Genomic DNA, 21,276 nt, shown 5'->3' on the forward strand with positions numbered 1-21,276 from the left:
GGATCCCGGTCCTAGCGGTAAAGGCACGGATGTTAAACCTTTTTCTTGGTAACACACACACACACACACACACACACACACACACACACACACACACACACTGCCCTGACCGTCGGCTGACACCTTGCCACCTTCCAAGTGTTTGCAGATGATTTCCTTATTTACTTGATCCATTATCTTTCCTGGCACAGAAGTTAAACTGATTGGTCTGTAGTTTCCTGGGTTGTTTTTATTTCCCTTTTTATAGATGGGCACTTTAGTTGCCATTTTCCAATCTTCTGGAATCTCTCCTGTCTTCCATGATTTTCCAAAGATGATAGCTAAATGCTCAGGTACCTCCTCTATCAGCTTCTAGTATTCTAGGATGGATTTCATCAGGCCCTGATGACTTGCAGACATCTAACTTTTCTAAGTGATTTTTAACTTGTTCTTTTTTTAAATTTTATCTTCTAAACCTACCTCCTTTCCACTAGCATTCACTATGTCAGGCATTCCTTCATCAGACTTCTCAGTGAAGGCCAAAATAAAGAAGTCATTAAGCATGTCTGCCATTTCCAAGTTTCCTGTACTGTTTCTCCTGCCTCGCTAAGCAATGGGCCTACCCTGTCCTTGGTCTTCCTCTTGCTTCCAATATATTTATAGAATTTCTTCTTGTTTCCCTTTACGCCTGTAGCTAGTTTGAGCTCATTTTGTGTCTTTGCCTTTCTAATCTTACATCTACATTCCCGTATTGTTTGTCTACATTCATCCTTTGTAATTCATCCTAGTTTCCATTTTTTATGAGACTCCTCTTTTATTTTTAGATCATGCAAGATCTCCCAGTTGATCCAAGGCGGTCTTGTGCCATATTTTCTATCTTTCCTATGCAGCGGAATAGCTTGGTTTTTTGACCCTTAATAACATCCCTTTGAAAAACTTCTAAGTCTCTTCAGTTGTTTTTCCCCTCAGTCTTGCTTCCCATGGTACCTTACCTACCAGCTCTCTGAGCTTACCAAAATCTGCCTTCCTGAAATCCATTGTCTCTAATTTGCCATACTCCCTTCTACCATACCTTAGAATCATGAACTCCATGATTTCATGATCACTTTCACCCAAGCTGCCTTCCACTTTCAAATTCTCAACCAGTTCCTTCCTATTTGTTAAAGTCAAAGCTAGAACATCTTCCTGCCCCTTTGTAGCTTTTTCAATCTTCTGAAATAAAAAGTCAATGCAGTCCAAGAACTTATTGGATCATCTGTGCCCCTCTGTGTTAGTTTCTCAATATATATCTGGATAGTTGAAGTCCCCCATCACCACCAAATCCTGTGAAATTTGTATATAAATCTCACAGACCATTTGGGATTTCAACAGTCTGCCCTGAAAGTTGTATCCAGGCTTTTGATCCACTGGAGGACAACTTGACAATGATGATGTAATTAAAAAGTGTTAAAACACATTATTATAAAGGCTTTTCAATTGGGATTTTTAGTGCCAAATGTCAGAAAACCTGAGTTAGGGAATGTAAACATAGCTTCTGAAAAGTTCTCAGTCATTTTGTTTTCATCACTGAGAATTTCCTGTTCACTTTTGCAGATTAAAGAAACACAGTAATGTTAACCCAAACAGGTTCACGCCTAACTATCCACATCTAGGAATAATCCTCTGGTCAAAATAAAATATCTCTGATATTTTATCTAAACCTTTCAGACATTTCCTCAAAAAATTATCATTCTTTTAGTCTTAATTTGAATGTTGTAAGCTAAATTATGCATTCATTTAATTGCTATAAAGTAAGAATATATCTACTGGTGCTAATAAAGTTATTCTAGATTTGTACTTAAGTGGTAGAAGAATGTGGTCTATATAATTATTGATTTACCTGGGATTTGCACCACGGGTAACTGGGTAAAATTTAATATTGAATTTTAAGATCAGGTCCAAACTGCTCATTTCAAATTCCCATGTTATTGTGCAATTTATCTATGAATTTATCTGTGCCTTGTATATGCTTTTATACCAAATAAAACTAGTTTTTTTGCCTTGTTGTGTATGTTCATATGTATTTATGATTTCCTCCAACTCAGTTTTGTTACCCAATGGAGAAATTAAAGTTTTGTTTTATTTTATAGCTATTCTAGTCTTTCATCTGGTTTGAAATCAGCATTAATGAGACAAAGTAAGCCTTATTTGTAGTGTAATAATACCAAGATTTATGCTACTAAGTTCTGAGTAAGACTTTTTTCCTCATCACAGCAGTATGAGCACTTTTAAACATAGAAAAAATATTTATTTATGTCAAAAATATGTTTTGAAAATCAAAGTGTGTGAGAGTGTATATTACAGATACATACACATCTTTGTTTTTGCTTATTTATATATAGCTCATTCACTGTAGATTTTTTATTCATTACTAAAGATACTTTCCTCGGACTTCGGAAAATAAGAGTTTGACATAAATGCATTTGTAAATCCAGCTTACATATTAGGACACAGTATATAATTACTATTAATAATTTAGAAGATTACTGAAAAGTAATCCTCTTCTCATTATCTACAAATTTCCATTTTGTAAAGTATTAAAAATTCTGATCTGCCAGTTCATGAAGCATCAGTATTGAAATATATGCAAATGTAATTTAATAACTATTCAGTATGTAGAAGTTCACAAAGTTTGGCAAAGATTGGTGGAGCCTATATGAAGATGTTTTCATTTGTATAAACTTCTTTTGGATGTATTCAATTATAGCTGCTTTGTGGGGATTTTGAATAACTTAATATCATACTTTTTTACATTGATGGAAATTGTTATTAGTATAAATAAATAAAAGTAAAAATAAAATTTACAATTAATAAAATGTGAATCCAAAAATTTGTAAAAAAATAGGGCATCCAGATAATTTTCCAAACTTCTTCCTACATTATTTTACATTTTAAGCATAAGGAAAGTGGAGAGACAAAAAGAATTATAATGAACCTCATCCTTTTCTAAGGACAGTGATAGAAATATAGCCATGTTAGTCTGGTGTAGCTGAAACAAAATACAGGATTATGTAGCACTTCAAAGACTAACAAGATGGTTTATTAAATGATGAGCTTTCGTGGACCAGACCCACTTCCTCAGATCAAATAGTGGAAGAAAATAGTCACAACAATATATACCAAAGGACACAATTAAAAAAAATGAACACATATGAAAAGGACAAATCAAATTTCAGAACAGAAGGGGGATGCGGGGGAAGGGAAAATGTCTGTGAGCTAATGGTATTAGAGGTGGGGAAAGGTAAATGTCTGTGAGCTAATGGTATTAGAGGTGATAATTGGGGAAGCTATCTTTGTAATGGGTAAGATAGCTAGGATCTTTGTTGAGACCCATGCGTAGAGTGTCGAATTTTAGCATGAATGACAGTTCAGAAGATTCCCTTTCAAGTGCAGATTTAAAAGGCTTCTGAAGCAGGATTCAGGTAATTAAGTCATTGAGACAGTGTCCTTTCTGGTTGAATTGGCAAGAAACAGAAAGCTCATCATCTAATAAACCATCTTGTTAGTCTTTAAAGTGCTACATAGTCCTGTATTTTGTTTTCTAAGGACAGTTAGAGATAGATAAAGTTTCTGCTTCACAAGGTATGAACAGATCAGCTTCCTGTACCTACAGGACCTTCTGAAAACAAGTGCTTCTGCAGAGAATTCTACTAAGAATGTGCTCTCGTTTATTGAATCTTTTTTATTATGTAATTTGGAGATGCCTGTTCCCTCTGAAGGTAAAAGTATTCCTTTTGAGGCTATACCAGGCTGCCTTTACTCTTTCCTTCTTCTTGTAACTGTCTGTGATCAGACATCCTCATGCTTCCTTCACAGAAAAATCTCCACTGCCTCTTCTCTACATTGAAGATTTAATGGCACTGCTTGGAGAAATAGATATCACTGAGGTTTGCAGGATTTCATTCACCAGAAATCAGTGGCATTGGAACAGTTTTTTAATGGGGGTTCTGTCTGTGCCCCTCACTATCCAATAGATCTGGGGCTAGCAGAAGGGGTGAGGGCAAGGGCACACAGTCAGAAGGAAGGCGGAGGAGGCTGGGGCCACAGCAAGGGGTGGGTACCAAACTCGGAGCACGGAGCTGGCAGCTGGAACCACACATGTGAAGATTGGCAGCCAAAACCACAGGCCCAGTGGCTGGGACCCTAGTGCTGGTAGGTGGATGGGACTCTGAGCCAGTGGCCACAACCCCACATACAGGACCCTGGGACAGCAGCCAAGTGGCACCTTACACTGGCAGTGGAGCCCCCGGGCACAGCACCAGCAGCCAAGTGGAGCCCAGAGCTGAGCATGACCCAAGCTGCAGACTGAGTTGGGACACAAAGCCATCAGTAGAGCCCCCTGGCAGCAACCATGCCAACAGCCATGACTTCGGGCAGCAGAGGTGCAGGGCCGGTGGCCAGGATGCTAAGCACAAAACCTGGAAGGACTCTCACCCCCCATATACCCTTATTCCTTGAGCCTGTTCAAGAAACTGTGATCACCAAGGGGAAAGATATAACAAAATCATGCAACAAAAGTTCTAGTTCAAAGTCCAGTGAAGTTAATAGAAAGACTATGGAGTTCAGTGGGCTCAGTATCAGACCTGTAGGGAAATATCCTCAGCCTGTATAATCATTGTATCTCCATTTACTTCAGTGGTACTCTGGTGATTTAAACTAGTTGAGGATCTGGCTTGTAATTTTTTTTTTTAAAGCTAGCAGTAGCCATCAATAAACCATAAGTATTTTGAGCTACTATAATTTTCCCTCTTCCCAAAGTGACTCACTCATTCTTAGTCTTTTGGCTTTTCACATCTGAAATACAAACAGTCTTTTTGCTTTGTTTCTTGATTTAAAAAAAACCACACAACCAGAAATCGGGAAAGAAAACATGTTAGTTACAAACCTAAGCTGCACATTGAGAAAACATACTGCTGAGCACACTATATTTATGGCTTATTACAACTATATTATAACCTAAACACTCCCTCGTCTTTTCCTGTGACTGCGAAGGTGTTACAGGGTCACTCTATCTTACATGGTCCCTTATGACATTTGCTAATTACTTACATTAAACAGTCTGTTCCATCTTGTATTTTGTTGTGAAACTTATGAAGCTGGGAGTTCCTTTTCCAGACCAGAAAAAGAGCTCTGTGTAACTTGTCTCTCTTATCACAGATGTTGCTCCAGTAAAATATATTACCTCAGGGTATGTCTACACTACAGCAATAATTCGAACTAACAATTCGAATTAGTTAATTCGAACTAAGCTAATTCGAATTAGTGCATCTAGACCTAAAAACTAGTTCAAATTAGCATTTTGCTAATTCGGACTAGCATGTCCACATTGAGTGGACCCTGAACCGAGGTTAAGGATGGCCGGAAGCAGTGCCGGCAGGGCATCAGATTAGAACTTAGATCGTGGAGCTGCTGTCTCAGGCTAGCCGAGCGCTGCGCTTAAAGGGACCCGACCCCCACCCTGGACAGACAGTTCTCAGGGGTTTCCCGTTTGCAAAGCAGTCCTGGCTTGGAGTGCCCTGAGTGCCCACACTCGGCATATCACAGCACTCGGCCATCAGCCTGGCTGCACTTGCCGCAGGCAGCCATCCAGCGGGGGGGCTGTCAATCAGGGGGCTTCAGGAGAGCTTCCACCCCGAGGAGCCCGCAGAGCCACCCCAGTCCTCCCCATTGGGGGCTCGTACCCCATTCCTCCCTCACCTCCTTCCACTTACCCCTCCCTAGCCCCCCCTTCCTGATGTACAAAATAAAGGACACGTGTGTTCAAAAATAGAAACTCTCTTTATTGAACAAAACTCAGGGAGACTGGGAAAAGGAGGTGGGAGAGGGGAAGAGAGAGGGTGGGAGAGGGGAGGACAACTAAAATGATCAGGGGTTTGGAACAGGTCCCATATGAAGAGAGGCTAAAGAGACTGGGACTTTTCATCTTAGAAAAGAGGAGACTGAGGGGGAATATGATAGAGGTCTATAAAAGCACAAGTGGTGTGGAGAGGGTGCATAAAGAAAAGTTCTTCATTAGTTCCCATAATAGAAGAACTAGAGGACACCAAATGAAATGAATGTTCAGAAAGTTCTTCTTCACAAAGCAAATAGTCAACCTGTGGAACTCCTTGCTTCAGGACGCTGTGAAAGCTAGAACTATAACAGAGTTTAAAGAGAAGTTAGATAAATTCATGGAGGTTGGGTCCATGGAGTGGTATTAGCCAGGGGGTAGAAATGGTGTCCCTGGCCTCTGTTTGTGGAAGGCTGGAGATGGATGGCACGAGACAAATGGCTTGGTCATTGTTTCAGTCCATCCCCTCCAGGGTCCCTAGAGTTGGCCACTGTCGTCAGACAGGCTACTGGGCTAGATGGACCTTTGGTCTGATCCAGTATGGCCATTCTAAGCTCAGGGTTCAGGGTCGGGGGTTTCACTGGACCACCCTGATTTTCATGCACACCTGCTCCTGGGTGGCCAGGCTGGTAGCTCTCCTGCCCTAGACGGCCGATTTCCTGTGCCTAGTGCAGAGGTCGTGGATGAGGTCCATGATGTCTGCACTGGACCAGGCGGGTGCCCGCCTCTTGCGGTCCTGGGCAAGCTCCCGGGAGCCGCCAGCCTAGTCCCGGGAAGAGGGGGAGGGCTGGGGGGCATCGGGTGGCTGGCTTGAGCCATGCCAGGTGCAGGGTCTGCTGGCTGGGTGCTAGAAGGCTTGCACCTGGCACGGGCACCGTAGCCAGCCGTGCCCCTTTAAGGGTTCCGGGGCCAGGAGAGGGGCAGAAGAGTTTCCCTGGTGTTGGCCAGAGTGGCCACCAGGGAAAGCTGGGAAGGGCTAGCCTCCCACTAGTTCGAATTAAGTGGCTACACAGCCCTTAATTCGAACTAGTTAATTCGAACTAGGCGTTAGTCCTCTTGAAATGAGGTTTACCTAATTCAAATTAAGCGCTCCGCTAGTTCGAATTAAGTTCAAACTAGCGGTTCACGTGTGTAGCACCTATCAAAGTTAATTCGAACTAACGTCTGTTAGTTCGAATTAACTTTGTAGTGTAGACATACCATCAGATACCTTGTGTGGCAAAGCTCCAGATATTCCACGTGGGTGTCGTTCTACTGGTTGATAGTGTAAGCCTTAGAGGCTCACTGTGGTCTTCCACATGGACTCTTTCTCTTTACTAGAGAAACAGTCCATGTGGAGCCACAGCCAACTGAGCAGGATCATAAGTGTGGGGTAAAATGCCCTCTGGAGTCCTGATCTTCCTTCTTGAGGCAGAGATTGTGGGGAAAGCAGGCCCACCCACTACTTTGGATTCTGGCCCAGGGACCCTAAGGCAGAAGCAACAGGAAGGGTTACTGCCACTCTCCATCTGGAAGCTAGTCCCTGGGCCACTTCCCCAAACAATCCCACCCAGTACCTTTCCTTTGGTACCTGCTTATCAGTCCTCCACCCACACCCACACAGCACTTCCTCTTTCCTATCCTTTGCTCTTTCCCTTTCCCCTTCTTTGCCTGGGAGGAGCCCTTTTAAAGTAGCACCACAGGCCCTAACTAGCTGCAGATGTCTAATCAGCCTTTATAGCAAGCTCTAATTGACCCCAAGTGCCTAACACCAAGTTAGGTTTTGAGATTTCCTTTACTCAAGGGAAAAAAAATAGTTCATCCAAACCCTAGCATGTCTTCCCTCCATCAGAGTGCAGCAGCCAGCTAGCCTGGGTCTGTCACACTTGTCTCTCTCACCTTTTAAATGTTAATTTTACTATTAAACCTCATGAAGGCTCTACATTGAACAGATGAAAATGGCAGTTTGAAATGAGATATCTAGAGTAGAAACATTGGCCAAAATCTTTTTCCATCCCTTGACAGTTAGGATGAGATGAAAGTAATAGACAATCTACACCAAATGCTCAAAAATATTTGGAAGAAAAGGGTGACGGTGAAAGCAACAGCATCCTCAAGGAAACAAATACTCACCTGGTTAGAGTAGTCACCTAACAGTTGGGAAAACCAGAATCTAGTTCCCCTGCTCCAATGATTCTTTAGTTATTCATCCTACTTGAAAGTAGGACTAAGGGATCCTCTGGAAAAGGGCTTATTTTCCAGATAATCGCATCTAGACTGGCGCTTTTCTCTGGCAAAAACCCCGAGCCGGAAAAAAGCAGCAGCCATGTAAATGCAAATGCCGCAGGGGATATTTAAATCCCCCGGAGATTTGCAATTCCGAAGTGTCTCATTAGCATCCCTTTTCCGGAAAGGGATGCCAATGTAGACACAGCCATAGTGTATTGCAAGCTAAATATCAGTCTGCAGCTTTTTAGGTGTATATGTGCCGTGTGAAAACTTACAATTGAAAAGAACATAGCTCTCAAACCTCAAATCAGGAGAGACCTTCTTCATGTGGATGAACCACGAGTTGCCATGGATTGAGGGTGGGCACCAGCACTGGTAGGGATGGACCTGGGTGAGACACTCAGTTTGTTGGCTAGCAGACCCCTGAAGTTACAGGGCAGGCAGTGATAGAACTCCCTAGTGATCCTGGTGGTAACCAAAACATCACAGGTTGCTACTGAAAAGTAAACATTTGCCAACAGCAACCACACTCTAGTGTATGAAATACCACAGTTTCCTCCTACAGCTGTGATGACTGCTGAGAAGTGCCTAAATCAGTGATTTTTATGGCTACCAGACTTTGAAACTATCTGTATTAAAGGATGGAACCATGCACTTTTAGAAGCTTAGAACGTAAAAGCAGGATAAGGCTTCAAAATGTAAAGTTTACTGTGTTTTTCCCCAATGAATAAAAGTAATAACCTTTTATGCAGAAAGAACAACCCATTTGAAAGCAAATGTGCATAATTAACATATGTCCATAAATATGTATTCACTTTTATTACATATATTTCTCAATGGGGTTATGTCCACATGATGAAAATGGAAAAAGAAAAAAAAGGAGGAGGTTCCTCATAACGGTATTGTTATTTTACTTACAGTTATAGAACTCTTGGGTCATTTTACTGCCTTTTTAATTGACCAGTTAAGCAGCTAGGTAGCAACTGGTAAAATGAACCTAGATTGCTTATCAGTTGCTACCTGTGAAGAATGTATATTCTTAGTAAAGGCTTGAATTTTCAAACTTGGCTGCGTATAGCTAAAAACCTGAATGCACATTTGTGCACTTACATTCTGATTTTAGCTCCCAGTGTCTTCTGTTACTTGTCAATACTAAATAGGGATTTAGATTTTTTTCTGTGGTTTTTGTTTTCTTCGAAAAGAAGGCATGATGATCATCTCAAGCCTACATTCTGTATACACAAATGAATTTACTGGAAAATACATTCATGAGGAACCATACAATTATTCTTATGTGACAGTATAATGTGACAAATATTAAAGAAGCAAACTATTCCCTACATTCATGATAAACATATTTAACTCTCATAACTATAGTTAACTATACTTTGCATTTACAAAATTCCTTTCCTCTGATGCTCTCAAATGATATTGAAAAATTCTTTGCCTTACAATAATGGATAGCAGGTTTAAAACTAATAAAAGAAAGTTCTTCTTCACACAGCGTGTAGTCAACCTGTGGAACTCCTTGCCAGAGGAGGCTGTGAAGGCTAGGACTGTAACAGAGTTTAAAGAGAAGCTAGATAATTTCATGGAGGTTAGGTCCATAAAAGGCTATTAGCCAGGGGATAGAAATGGTGTCCCTGGCCTCTGTTTGTCAGAGGATGGAGAAGGATGGCAGGAAACAAATTGATAATTGTCTTCGGTCCACCCTCTCTGGGGCACCTGGTGCTGGCCACAGTCGGCAGACAGGCTACTGGGCTAGATGGACCTTTGGTCTGACCCAGTACGGCTGTTCTTATGTTCTTATGTTCTTATAATAATGCTTTAACGTATGTCATCATATCCAGTTTACAGATCAATAAAATAAGGCACAGATATTTTAACATGATGAAGGGATTCTATCTCAGAGCTAGCCTGAGGATGCAGGGGAATTTTCCTGAAGGAGCTACAACCCATTTTTAAGGGAAAGAAAGAAAGAAAGAAAGAAAGAAAGAAAGAAAGAAAGAAAGAAAGAAAGAAAGAAAGAAAGAAAGAAAGAAAGAAAGATTGTTTCTAGGCCACGGAATAAATGACAGAGGTTGGAAAAAAACCAAGAGTCCTGGTTTCTAGAACTATGTGCTAACTGGTAAATCTACTTTAGTATCTTATACTATAATTTTACAGGGCTTCATGATCAATTTAAATATTTTGGATCCCAAAGCAAATTCTCAGCAATGATGGTGTCTTTTATGTATAAGAGGTAGACGTGCCAAAGCAAACCTGAAAAGAAGACTAATTCTGGAAAATATAAGCCATTACTACAAGATCTAACAGAATTTTGCACCGAAATATGAGATGTTATTTTTTATAAGTTAATTGTTGCTGAGTAACAATATCTTGCTAAAGGTTACAGAAGTTTCAGCAATTACTTTCCGTTATGGACTAATATTATTGGCCAATTACAATATGATATTAATAGAATTCTGACACTGGTATCCATTTATACTGTTGTTCAATTACCCAATAGACTGGGTTTACAACTTGTTAATTAATGTTGATAGTTTAGATTTTACATGGACACAGGAAGCTTATTTCCCGCCACCCTTCTCACATAAGTAAAACTTGTAGGCCTGAGTACAGAATGCAAAAGAAGCTATAGCAAGACTGCTTCTATAACTTCTGTTTTTCTCTTAACTCTGCTTCCTAGAGCTGATTTAATATACTGAGCAAACATCACTAGTAACCAGAAAGTTCAGGACCATCTAACGACCAATATTCGTTTACATATAAGAAGTCAAAAACCATTGAACCTTGCATTTAAAGATTAAACTTTTTTCCTTCTTGACATTAAGTATATTCTCTGTCTGAATAAGAATAAAAATTACAATAGCTCACAGATACAGTATCCCTGGCCAAACAGGGAAAGAGCATGAGCTGTAGTTTTTGTATCTTTAAGACTTAGCCTAAGGGTTTTGGTGGGTTGGAGGTACTACCTGCAGATTTAGATGCAAATTTATCCCACAGAAAGCTAGGGCTTCCCTGATGCAATTCCTGTTGTCATAACACTTCTGAGGCATGCATCATTATGAAATCACTGGGAATTGGGACTTCCCCCGCTTGCTTTAAAGTGCTCAGAGAATTTTATATTTAAAATGCTATGTAAAAGAAAAACATTATTTTAGTCTCCACAATATGAGACTGAGTATGTTTCTTAATATTTTGGATTATTTTATTGATGTCAATGAAATCACACACCTGCAATTTTTGCATAATGTTCAAGATACTAGCAGAAGCTAGAAGTGTGATGAATATTTATTCAGCAGTCTGTATGTGCATAGTGAGTTAATCTCACATAAAGATACCTTGATATACATATACACACTACACACACACACACACACACACACAATGACCAGTCTCTGTCCCAAGGTAATCTCATTGGATATAACACAGCAAGAGATTACAACACAGGCTAAAGAAATGGGTCTGGAAAGGTCAGCATTACACCAAAGAAGTGGCCATATAATATGGCTAGTGTTACATAGGGTATGTCTACACTACAAAGTTAATTCGAAATAACAGCCCTTATTTCGATTAACTTTAATAGTGTCTATACATGCAAACCGCTATTTCGAATTAAATTTGAAATAGCAGAGCCCCTATTTCGAATTTGGTAAACCTCATTCTACGAGGAGTAATGCCAAATTCAAAATAGCTATTTTGAATTAAGTGCTGTGTAGACACTTAATTCAAATTAGAGGGCCTCCAGCCCTTCCCAGGGAGCCCTGGTGGCCACTCTGCGCACAACCAGGAAAACTTACTCTCCTCTCCCCCAGCCCCGGAGCCATTAAAGGGGTAGACCCTGGTCACAGTGCCTGTGCCAGCTCCAAGCCTGACAGCCCAGAGCCAGCAATGGCCACGGGGGCCCCTGACCCAGTGGCCCCAAAACATGAGCCAGCAAGCCACTGGCAGCCAGCCCTCCACCACTCCCCAGGAACAATCTGCCAGCTCCCAGGAGCCTGACGGGCTGGAGAAGGCAGGCGCCTTCCTGGTCCAGGGTGGAGATCATGGACCTTATTCAGGTTTGGGGGGATGCCCCCAACATCCATGATCTCCACACTAGACGGAGGAACACTGCCATCTATGGCAGAATAGCTGCCAGCCTGGCCACCAAAGGCCACATGCGAATCCAGGAGCAGGTTAGCATGAAAGTCAAGTTGGTCCAGCAAGACCCCCAATCCTGAGCCCTGAGCTTTCCCTCCCCCTTCTTCCCCTTGCTTCCCCCTTCCAGCTCCCTCCTCCCAAGTTTCCCCCTCCCCTCTTCCACCCTCTCTCTTCCCCTCTCCCACCTCCTTTTCCCAGTCTCCCTAGAGGCTCCCTCCCCCCCCCGAGTTAAGTTCAATAAACATAGTTTGTATTTTTGAACATACATGACATCATGAAGGGGGGCAAGGGAGGGGTAAGTGGAAGGACGTGAGGGAGGAATGGGGCATGAGCCCCCAGTGGGGAGGACCGGGAAGGCTCCGAGGGGTGGACGCTCTCCCTCAGGGCCTCCTGGATCCTGACAACCCCCAATGGACCCCCGGATGGCAGCCTACAGCAAGTACAGCTGGGCTGATGGCAACAACCCCAGGAGATGCATCAGCATGCCCGGGGCAGTTCTGGCTCTATGTGGCTGATTGCTGTGATGTCCCGAGTTTGTTCACTCAGGACACTCCAAGACAGGACTGCTTTTCTGTCCCTCATCGAGGTAGACAAGCAAGCAGAGAACCCTGAGACCTGTCTGTCCTGGGTGGGGGTAGTGTCCCTTTAAGCACAGAGCTCAGTTAGCCTCGGGCAGCAGCCCCACACACTAAGTCCTAACATGATGCCCTGCCGGCACTGGTTCCGGCCAGCCTTAACTTTGGTTCAGGGTCCACTCAGTGTGGACGTGCTATTTCGAAATAGCAAAATGCTGTTTCAAAATAGTTTTCGTGTATAGATGCATTATTTCAAATTAGCTTAATTTGAATTAAGTTAATTCAAAATAGCACTGTAGTGTAGACATGCCCATAGATATTATAGTAGCTCAATCTATTTTAAAAAATCACCCTAACATGTTATATTTGGAGGACGATGACTAAAACAAAGGGGCTACATCTACACTGGCCCCTTTTTCGGAAGGGGCACGCTAATTTTGAAAGTGGGAATAGGGAAATCCGCGGGGGATTTAAATATCCCCCGCGGATTTAAATAAACATGTCCGCCGCTCTTTTTCCGGCTTGGGGAAAAGCCGGAAAAAAAGCGTCTAGACTGGCCCGATCCTCCGGAATAAAGCCCTATTCCGGAGGATCTCTTATTCCTACTTCGAAGTAGGAATAAGAGATCCTCCGGAATAGGGCTTTATTCCGGAGGATCGGGCCAGTCTAGACGCTTTTTTTCCGGCTTTTCCCCAAGCCGGAAAAAAAGCGGCGGACATGTTTATTTAAATCCGCGGGGGATATTTAAATCCCCCGCGGATTTCCCTATTCCCACTTTCAAAATTAGCGTGCCCCTTCCGAAAAAGGGGCCAGTGTAGACATAGCCAGGCTGAATTGGAGGTCAGTAATTGAAGAGTAATAAAAAAAAGTAAATTTCATGAGGATTCAGGACAAAGTGATTTGGAAATCTTTCAGGTTAAGAAAACAACAACACTTAGCTTTTCTGGTTAGGTCCCCATATATTCCTGAACCTGTTCCAACCTTGTATTATACCATGTTAATAGCATCTTTATATCTGAAGCACACCTCATTTCATTTACTAACAGCATATAACTATAGTACTAGGTACTGTCCAATTAATGTATGTTTGCAACCTTACTTCTTTCTATATTTAATTTTCAATTTTATTAAAAGTGTGGATTTAATTGAAATACTTGATGTGCCATAAAATATTTTCAGACTCTAATTTTGTAGGAGTATGATCAAAGACATATTGCAATTTTATGAAAGCAATTTAGTTAACAGAGTTTACTGCTCATCCCAGAGATATCAACATATCCTTGTTCAAGTACTAAAATGTTCTCACAAAACATTTTTGATAGAAGGAATTATGCTGAAAGTCTAATTCTACTTTTATGTTCAAACTAATCACTGTTACTTTTATATCACTTCATATAGCTTCTTCCCTGGTGCTTAAAAATAATAATAATCCGGATAAAGACTCCAGGTAGCTAGAATGGCAAAGCAATTATGTACTGTTTTTTTTTCTCAGATAAAAATTAAACTATTGGTAGTACAAATATCTATACTGTACATGTGCTTTATACACTAGTAACCTCTCAACATAAATGTACAGAAGGTTCAAAACCTTAAAGATATTATCTAATACTCTTTAAAAAAGACAAGTGAATTACAGTATTCTGTATCTGCACTCCACACTTTAAAAAATCCACTGAAATGAATAAGGACACACCCTGCAATCCTGTGTTGCTCCACAAAATAATCATGTCCTATTGCTCTGCAAGTTATATAACAGACTGAAGGTTTTATTCTTTCTTTCGTACATAGCTCAATTTTACTGTAAACAAAGGTGAACTAACCACCAAAACCTTTAAAATGCTAATAAATACTATGTGAATTAGGGATGTGCATGGTTAATTAGTTAACTGCTCCAGCCCAGCTGCCCCCCCCCCTTTAATTAATTAACCAGTTAAACATTATGTATAACTGGTTAATCAATTAAATGGGATTTTACATTCCTAATATAAATATATAATATATGCATCAAACACTTCTTGCCATGAATATCTTTTAAATATAAAATAAAATAAAAATATTCACATTTGTTAATTGCATTTAACATAAGCTCTGATAGAGTACAAAATTATTTTATAAGCAGACTGAGTGGAATCTGACAGGAAGCTGAAGGGTGCTCTATACTTTTAATACCCAAACTAACTACTCAGGAACCTATATTAGTGAAAAAGACTTATGAACCCAACATTAGCCCCCATTTATAAACATCTATCAAATCAGTGCATTCAGCAGGGATTTAGCCTGCTGATCTTCAAACAAACATTCAAACGTGGACCTTCCACAAATCAATCTGATCTCAAAGAATAGTGTCCTTTTCAGCCTCCTTCATGACTCCCTCAATTGCCGCACACTTCAACCATGGAAAATCATGGAAAGTTCTAAAATCACTAATTCTAGGCTCCGTAAGTCAGAGGGAGGAAGCTGGTTCACTGAAAAGACCTTGTCACTCTCAGCCTCCTTCTTAATTCAGGGGTCTATTGGTTAAAGGTACAGAGGTGATTAAATTCCATTTTTAGCCATCTCTACAATATGCAAAACTGCTACTTACCTGCTGCCTAATCCAGTAAGTGCCTAAACTCTCTGAGACTATGTCTACACTGCAGAGTTTTTCTGGGATATTGGAGGTATCCCAGAAAAGCTGTGCTGCATCCAACGAATGTGTCCACTTTTCTGAAAAAAAATGTCGGAAAAGCAGATGCATTTTTTTTTGGCATCCCTGTAAACCTTGTTTTATGAGGAAGAAGGGATGCTCTGAAAGAAGGTTTTTTCTCTAAATTTGGCTCCTTGTAGATGGACCAAATTTCAGAAAAGCCTCTTTTGGAAGTAAATTGGAAAAAGATACACAATTTGGGTATCACAAATTGCGTTTCTTTTTCAGATTTATCTTTGTAGTGTAGACCTAGCCTTAGTTTTTAATTTTTTTTCTTTTAGGTCTGTCGTACCTCGGTATCTTCGTACCTCGGTACATTCAGTAGTCTGAACTGTCAGTGTCAGCGTCGTCTGGTCAGGGTTGTCCTGGCGTGCTCCTGAAAGGACCTCTACTCAGTCAGTGATGATAAACTTTCTGCTGCGTGCATAACAATCGGTACTCCCTTTATCTAGAGTGTTAGAGCCTTGCCCTTGGGTCAACACAGAAGATCTCTGAGAGGCCCCGGAAATGACAGATGCAGGCAAGGTTTGAAATCAATCGAGCAGGTTTATTGTCAAACGCAAAGCTCTGCCAGTTGGTAACAGAGATCAGTACAATGTTACACCACTGGGCACTATGGCCCATGTTGACAAGGTACCAACACCAGGCAGGCCTATTGCCATATATCAGATATTAACAGCAGTTAGTCAAAGTTAAGCTACTGTGCATTCTGTAAGTTTAGGCAATGACTCCTTCTGTTCAGGTGCCTAGTGCGCCCTCCCCCTGCCAAGGTCGGCCAGAGAGCACCCTCTGTGGTGTCCTTTTATAGACAGGTACAAACAACTTACATCATTTCTTTACGTACCAGGTTACCACCTTCTGTTGCCTAGTTACCACCTCTCACCTTATGGAAGGGGGGCTTACTTACTATCCTTCATGCCGTCAATCTCGACCCGGTCCTGAACCTAGGTTGGTATGTGCATTAGTTTTTAGGGAGTCTTTGTACCAAGACATTTCTTATTAAGATGCTCCGTTACTCCCCTTTGGCATACAGTTTTACCCAGTGCCTCCCTTTGTCTTTCCATGCTCAACCTAACTTACACAATCACACAATTATCAATAGGGCCTCTTCCTTGGCTCTTGTGTTACTGAACCAAAGTCTTGCTCACTAGATTGCAGGCCTGTTTCTGTTTTCATGTTACAGGCCTCTATTTAGGCCTGCTGACTCCATGTTACTGACCCTCAACTTACTACATTGTCATGTACTCAGCAGTCTCAGTTGAGATATCAGAGAGCCTGTCTGGACATGTGCTCTGCTGCACCATGTTAGGTAGCCAGATGCAATCGCCTGCCTAAGCTTCAGAGCTATTCACAAAACAGGAAAGACTGGCATTTGACTGTCCAGGTCACATGGCGGCACTGGATGTGTAGAAGCCATTAAAATTGGGCCCCTAAGGCAAATTCACATCAAAACAGTGTGGTGTGAAAAGACCACCGGTGTAATCTTTAGCCTGGAAGTATTGACCTAGCATAGAGGAGACACTGGGTTCAACTCATCCCAAGCGGGAAGAAAGGATTTCAGCAAGTATCAGATATCTCACAGGTTAGTGACCTAACTTCTAAGCCATGGGATGAGATAGTACACCCTCAATCTCTTCCATTGAAATTGTTCCACTTTAATTAAATCTTATTTGGGCTAGAGAAAGTTAGAATGACTTTATGCCCTAGTTGGTAGAGCATAACTGGATGTGGTCATTATTCAAATCCTTTCTCCCTTCAGGAGGTGGAGGAACTTGAAATGGGGGAGAGTGTTATAACCACTGAGCTAAAACTCGTAAATGAGCAGCTCCACTCCACTACTCACCAACTCTGCATGGAACTAATGCAGCCGAGCGCCTAACCTCTGCAAGTTCATGGATCACTAGAAGAAGCTAGCAGAGGTCTGACAAGCCCCTGTTCAGCCTCTCCCAATGACTTGTTTAGGTTGCTTTAGAATGCTGGCTTTTAGGGATTTCATTCTCAGGTACATATCCATCCCCATTCATTATATATAAATAACCTCCCTTCTTTGGTGCCTAACTCAGGCTTTGTGGACCATAGCGTTGTTCTAAGTGTCTAAAAAGACCCAGAGGGGTATCTGTGTTAGTCTGTAACTTTAAAAATGCGTAGTTCTGTGGCACCTTCAAGATTAAAAAATATATAGGATCATAAGCGTTGAGGGTAAAACCCTTTTCAAGCCACTGTGACTCTAATTATTGCAATGCATAAGGCAATTTGTATATCCTAAATAGATTATTCTCTTTGATAAGAGAAAAGGAGTTCAGGGAAAGGGGTAGAGGGTCTATGAAGTAGCTGGAATCCAGACAGTGCTTAACAGTCTGAAACTGTCATTTAAATTTTACCTAGAAGTCATCTTGAAGCCTGTGTAAATCAGGAAGTATAGCATCTGCATGAGACAACACTTGAAAGGAGAGCACAGGTTGTACTACCTCCCTTAACAGGGACTACCTCATCCAGCAACATCCTCTGGATGTTCCTGGACCCCAGATCCAAGGAAAAGAGAGGTCTGGCAGTGGGGCAGGAATGTGTTAGGGTGCACTGGCAACTCAGTGTTTGTCTGTGGGGAATGGATGGCACAGTGGAGAGTTCTGGCCCTAGCAGCAGCCATGGAGCTCCAGCTCCATCAATGGCCAGGGAGCTCTGTCCCTGCAGAGCTATGGCCCTGTTTACTGCAGAGCTATGGCTCTGTCCCTCTACCCCAAGCCCTGGATGAGCAGCTCCAGCCCTGACCTCGGAACCAGGCGGCTGCAGAGCTTTGCCCTGGCTGTGGAGCTCTGGCCATGGCACTCCTCCCTGCAGCAGCGGGACCTAGAGAGCCCCAGGTGGCTGGTCAGGAGCCAGGGCAGGCTGGAGCCCTAACCCGGTGCCAGACAGACCAGTAGGGGAGGGTCCTTCCCTGGTCTAGCAAATCCCCTTATTTGGGATGAATCAGGTCTTGAGGGTGCTAGACTAGCTAGGTCCAACCTGTAGCCATATTCTGAACTAACTGCAATTGGTATATGATTCAAGGAGTCCTTTATGTGGAAGTCACTGCACACATAACCTCCAGGTGACTAAAGGCCTGGGGGTATGTCTACACTACCCTCCTAGTTCGAACTAGGAGGGTAATGTATGCATACCGCACTTGCTAATGAAGCCCGAGATTTGAATTTCCCGGGCTTCATTAGCATAAGCGGGGAGCCGCCATTTTTAAATCCCCGCTGCTTCGAACCCCGTGTAGCGCGGCTACATGGGGCTCGAACTAGGTAGTTCGGACTAGGGTGCCTATTCCGAACTACTGGTACTCCTCGTTTCGATGATTTGCTCTTCATCCATCATCAGCAGAAGACCATAAGAAACTAGTAGTAAAGTTTCCATAATGCAAATTCTGTATTGAACTTATGCAGAAGGCCTCATTGTCCAAGGTCAAGGAGAATTACAGATTTCAGATCTAGCTAGAATTTGTTTGCAACCACCTTCTCAATTTCCCCTCAAAATGGAAATGTTGAGGCCAAGCAACATTTGAAGTTCATGACTATGGGCTTTAAGAACCCCCCACCACCCAAACCTTGGTTTTTTTAAAGAGAAGCTGGCACTTCCTCAACTTCAGCACAATCATAGGATGAAAGGAAATCGTACTGATTAATAATGGTTTTGCAGAACTATTCAGCAAGATATCTGTTAGTGTACAAAGTTAGGGGCTTATCTTTAATGAAGTCATAGAAGGTGACAACAATATTTGAGGTTGGTTTCACACTTAACTGCCGAAATCAAAAGATCAGGTCTCTATCCACTAATATACCATTTCCCTAAAAAGAGACCCTAGCATGATGGGACTAATATCAAATGCAAGTGATACAAGTGCATTTGGCCTAGATTTCCTCCTTGTTCCACATTGCCCTTGAATGATGATATCATCTCTCACAGCTAATTTCTTTAGTTTCTATAGCAATTTGATTATATTGTTTTAATGTACTGACAGATTTTTGGCTTGGGTACCATATGGACAATTATTTTGCGATCTCCTGGAGTTATCTGAGTAGTAACTACAGGTTTTAATAGTGGCAGTCTAAAGAAAATGCTTGCTGCTAAATTAGCAACTGGCTGCACTCCACTGAAAAGTAAACACATATAAAATTAAATCTTACCAATATCATTCAATAGAAATTATCCCTCTCCAAGTTTTCACACCTCTCCTCTGCCTGAAGGTTCTTGGGAAATGCTCTTGGGAGGGCTAAATATCTTTGCTTGGTAAAGTCTCATGCCGGGGAAGGCAGTGGAACTGAGGAGCCATGCATCATTCTCCTGGACTACCTGTAGGGACAGTTATCGCTGCCTAAGGCTCTATTAGTTTTCCAGCAGAGTCTCCTCTGTGCTGGGAAGCCTATACCTGACAAGCTATAAAACAGTGAAATTATTTGATCGAAATATAGCAGCAGTAAACAGCATGATATTTTAACAGCATCCGATCTTTATCAGAATAGAAAAATCAAAACAATTGACAATAAGCAAAACACATTTAAACCCCTCCCAGTCTGAGAGATTTACTCAATTTACCCATAGGCATCCTCAGTCATTCGTTACTTTCCCTTTCTAAGTACGTGTCAGAGGAGATGGAAGGGAAACCAGAGTTAATCCTTTGTTTATTCATACAGAGAAGTCTGCAGAGCAGTGAAAGAGGTGAACTAGGCTTCTATGGCTCTGTGCTCTCACAGCACTAAGATATATGCAGGATTTGGGGGGGAAGGGCAGACCACCTTCTTCCACAGAAATATAAACTTCCCACTCCACTCCGTCATACACCATTCACATCTTAAGGGGCTCCTTTAGACTACACTCCTCTCTCAAAAGAGGAATATAAATGAAGCAGATCGAAAATTCAAATGAAGCGCAGGTCTGCAAATCTCACGTTTCATTTGCATAATCGCATGCGAGTGCTTTATCAAAAAAGGTTTTTTGAAAAATAACCTGCAGTTTTTTTGAAAAAAACACACCCCTTTTTTGAAAGAACCCATACTCCTGAAAAAATGAGGAGTATGGATTCTTTTGAAAAAGGGTTTTTTTTTTTTTCAAAAGAACCCCATCTTTACTGCTGGTTTTTAAAAAAAAAAAAACGTTTTCAAAATGCGATTATGCAAATGAAGCTCGAGATTTGCAAATCCACGCTTCATTTGAATTTTCAATCTGCTTCACTTACATTCCTCTTTCGAGAGAGGAATGCAGTCTAGACATAGCCCTTGTTGGAAAAATTCCCAGGACATCACATAAGGTGAACCTTACAACTTTTTCCTTCTCTGCCCCTCTTTATCCATTTTTTTGTATTTGGGCCTTCATGATTTTGTTTCCTATAATAATCTTAATTTTGTACAGAAGTATCCAAAGTGTTATTCTCAACCTCAAAGGACACCTTTGCATCTTAAAAAGTGGATTCTCCCCCCTCCCCAAATCCTGCTTATATCTTAGTGCTGTGAGAGCACAGAGCCATAGAAGCCTAGTTCACCTCTTTCACTGCTCTGCAGACTGCTCTGTATGAATAAACAAAGGATTAACTCTGGTTTCCCTTCCATCTCCTCTGACACATGTACTTAGGAAGGGAAAGTAATGAATTATGGAATCACAAAGGGAATCACAAAAGTGAATCACAGCATGGATTCACAAAGGGAAAGTCGTGCCTGACCAATCTGATAAGCTTCTATGATGAGGTAACTGGCTCTGTGGATATAGAAAAGTCAGTGGATGTGATATACCTTGACTTTAGCAAGGCTTTTGATACGGTCTCCCACAATATTCTTGCC

This window comes from Pelodiscus sinensis, chromosome 3 (assembly GCF_049634645.1).
Source record: "Pelodiscus sinensis isolate JC-2024 chromosome 3, ASM4963464v1, whole genome shotgun sequence".
Taxonomy (NCBI): domain Eukaryota; kingdom Metazoa; phylum Chordata; order Testudines; family Trionychidae; genus Pelodiscus; species Pelodiscus sinensis.